We start from the raw sequence: 3,922 nt of genomic DNA on the forward strand, positions 1-3,922 counted from the left end.
TCCACCACTTTGCCTTGAAGGAGAGACCTGAAGCTTTTCCAGGTCAGACGTACTGCCAGTAGCTTCTTGCAGTAGAAATGCATTGTCCTTTGACTCGAGTTCCATAATCCCGAGCATTCCCTACCGTCTAATGTCGCACCCCAGCCTACGTCCGATGCGTCCGAGAAGAGAACGTGGTTGGGAGTCTGAACAGTCAGGGGAAGACCCTCTCTAAGGTTGATACAGTCCTTTCACCAAGTCAGACCAGACTTTATCTTTCCGGAAACCGGGATCGAGACCGCTTCTAGCGTCTTGTCCTTTTTCCAGTGAAAAGCTAGATGGTATAGAAGAGGACGGAGGTGTAGTCTTCCTAGTGACACAAATTGATCCACGGATGACAGTGTCCCTACCAGACTCATCCACAGCCTGACTGGGCAGCGTTCCTTCTTCAGCATCTTCTGGATGGATAGCAGGGCTGGGGGTTGATCGTCTTGTTCAGCAACGTCCTCATCAGAGGGTTCCTCATCCGAAACTGATGAGGAAACGGTAACGGAGTGGGCAACGTCTGACTCGCTGAATCCGGTCGCACTGGTGGATGCGTGACGGAGCCGGACGCAATATCATGGTACTGCTGCACAGTCTGTGAACTGTCAACAACCATGGGGACGCGAGGAAGTTCAGCGTCAACCCGAAACTGTCTAGACTGTCTGGGTTGTGCAGTCAACACCCTACCGGGTTGCTGAGGTTGACGCACTGCGTCACAACAAGTCACCTCTGCTGGTTGTTGAACGTCTTCCTAGTGACACACTGAACGTCAACAACCACCTCCGAGCGTCGCTTAACGTCAACGTGCGACTGGCAACCCACACTGGGTCGCATCGGTGGAGGAACCACCTCAACTGGCAGACGCGAGTAGGATACCTCAGCGTCAACAGGGCGCACAACCAACCGGTAGGAAGGTTGTTGGCCAGAAGGTTCTTCTCCGTATTAAGTCCTCTATCAAGGACACAAGCTTGGACTGCATGTCTTGCAGCAAAGCCCATTTAGGGTCTACGGGAGCAGGTGTGGGAACAGACGGGGTTAGCGACTGAGGCGGAACCATTTACCATCCCTGGAAGCCTTGTTATGTGTGACATAATAGTACAGCAAAACTTCAAAGGCTCGACAAAAGTTGAGAAGTTGACCTGTAAACAACTGGAGCGTCTCCTGGCTAGGCGTCTGGGCGAGTCTACCAGAATTGAGAAGTCTACCTGGGCAGAGGCATGAACTCCCAAGCTGAGAACTTCTCTCGTGTCCTATCAGACTCTCGCTCTATAAGCCAGTTAAAAAGAAGGGAAATCAAAAGGCTGTATCCCTAAAACTCCTCCTGGTGCAAAAACCAGTCGCCTAGCCAACGTAACGCTCTCTAGGAGAGCGAGAGAGCACTAGCTTAACAACAACGGCTTCGAAGTAGCTAGGCCTAGTGTAAGTTCTGACGTGAGGCGAACGAGGAGCAGCAGTTACAAGATCCGGACGAAGATCCTTAAAAAATCATCATGATTTAATTAAAGTCCATAGGAGGCTAAGCAGCTTAAGGCTCCTCTCCAAATGACAGAGTCCTCAAAGGAATATCAGTAGGAGGGAGAACAGCACTTTCTCATCTACAGGAACCTTGTCCGAGAAAAGCTAGGTTATCTCAGTGAGGGTCTCACTGGTGCATTAGCAGCAGACCAGAAGGCAACGTTATGTAACTGCTTGACAGTCTGTGAACTGTCAAAAACTGAACTGTCAACCACAACAGGTGCGTGAGGACATACAGCACTGGTGCATTAGCAGCAGAGCAGAAGGCAACGTTATGTAACTGCTTGACAGTCTGTGAACTGTCAAAAAACTGAACTGTCAACCACAACAGGTGCGTGAGGACATACAGCACTGGTGCATAAGTAGCAGACCAGAAGGCAACGTCATGTAACTGCTTGACAGTCTGTGAGCTGGCAACAACCATAGCTGTGTGGGGAAGCAAAGCCTCTACTCCTGACTGAATAGTCTGCTGCGGGCGAGTAGCGGTAACCACAGTGGGTTGCGGAGGTTGACGCACAGTGTCAAAATAAAGCAATTTAACTCCACCCTCCTGTTGTTGTGGTAACTCGCGAACGTCAACGGAGGGTAGCGTGCGTCTGTGAACGTCAACGTGCGGCTGGCAGGGTACACTGCGCATGGGAGGTGAAACTCTCACAGGCGGAGTGCGGGAGCAGGTAGCGTCAGCGTGTACTGTACGCACAACCGTGGTTGGTTGTAGGCTAATGGGTGCAGCGTCAACCTTCTCCGCACGATACTCCTGCATAAAAGATGCTAACTGTGTCTGCATAGACTGTAGCAAAGACCACTTAGGGTCTACAGCAGCAGGTGTGGCAACAGATGGTGTTACTGCCTGTTGCGGTACCACTTTGCCTCTCTTAGGAGGTGTGCAGTCATCGGAAGACTGCAGCGAGTCCGAACTGACCCAGTGGCTACACCTGGGCCGTTGGACTTGCGCGGAAGGGACCGACTTGCGCTTAATAAGCTGCGAGACCTTCGTCCAAGGTTTCTTACGAGAAACCTCTTCCGCAGACGAGAAGTAAATGGGCTCTCTCGTCTTTGTGTGGGTGGGGCGATCTTGGGTAGATACGCCCGAAACCACGGAGGGAAAACGTCTGTTCGTTGATCAAGGCCTGAGGAACCCATAAGTCGTTCGACATTACTTCTCCCCTGGGCTTGGGAGCTTGCAAGAGGTCCCGGACTAGGTGAACTACAGGCACGAACAGACGAACCCTCGGACGCAACACTGTAACACTTTGCGCATATCACTTTATCACTTTGATTTTCTGTTTTGCACTTATTTCACTGAAATCGAAAATGAAACTAGCAAAAACAGAAAACATATATAAAGATAAAGAATTCAGTGGCTGGAAAAGACTAAACACTAGTTCAAATAAACTACGTTTACAATCTCTCACCGCACATAGCCTGGGGACAAGAATAAAACTCTAGAAACGTTTTACCTTCTTCCCCGTACAGCGACTAGGGAGGAGAGTAACACGAGCACAACGTTACCCGCTTGAACGGAACGTTTTTCTCCTCTCTCTCTCCCTCCGTCTCTATCTCTCTCTCTCTTTCTCTCTTGATTTCGCACCTGAGAGAAGAGCCCAATTATATATCGTCAAAACATGTTATTTAGCTAAAGGAAAAAACTGAAAGGTTTTCCAAATAAAAAGTTCCTTTAATTTAGAATTTAAACCATTTAAGCTAAGAAAGAATGAACGAAACGTCAGAATCGATTTACTCTTACTGCAAAGTGAAACCGTGATACACTCTCTCTCTATCGTAACGATAGAGCGCATGTTGAACGTCCTGAACGTCAACAACTGCGTAGTCTAAAAAACTAAACGTTAGTTCATCTTTGAAAACAGTACGAGACTATCAAAGAAATTCTTTCATAAAACATTAAATTTAAAAAGTTTTAAATTCTTTAAAGGCTAAATACGATATAACGGGCTCAACGTAGATTAACTTCGGTTCCAAGTTAGGACCGCCTACTATCAGGAAAGGTCGCATATAAACAAAACATAAAAATCTATTCTTATATGTTTATAATAAATGGAAAGTTAATCGAAAAGGCCTAATAAAGGCGGAGAGATATAAAATATATAGATCTATAACGTGTTAAGCAAAATTACTAAAAACCTAAACACACTTCCGTCTAAGGGAAGGGTCGGCCATTTAAAAGTGAAAGAGAGTCCATACTCTCTTTGTCACCATAATTAAATCTATCCAAAACGAGTTCAAGTTTTGAGATGAAGATAAAACCCCTGCATAGCGAAAGCTCAAAACTGGAATAGTGTACTTCACCAAATAGTTGTGAAAACAAATCCAGTTAGTAACAGCGTATTTAGTAGGTCTTGCCAGTGGCACGACAGAGAGAAAA

The sequence above is a fragment of the Palaemon carinicauda genome, chromosome 43, assembly GCF_036898095.1.
Source record: "Palaemon carinicauda isolate YSFRI2023 chromosome 43, ASM3689809v2, whole genome shotgun sequence".
In the NCBI taxonomy this organism is placed as follows: Eukaryota; Metazoa; Arthropoda; class Malacostraca; order Decapoda; family Palaemonidae; genus Palaemon; species Palaemon carinicauda.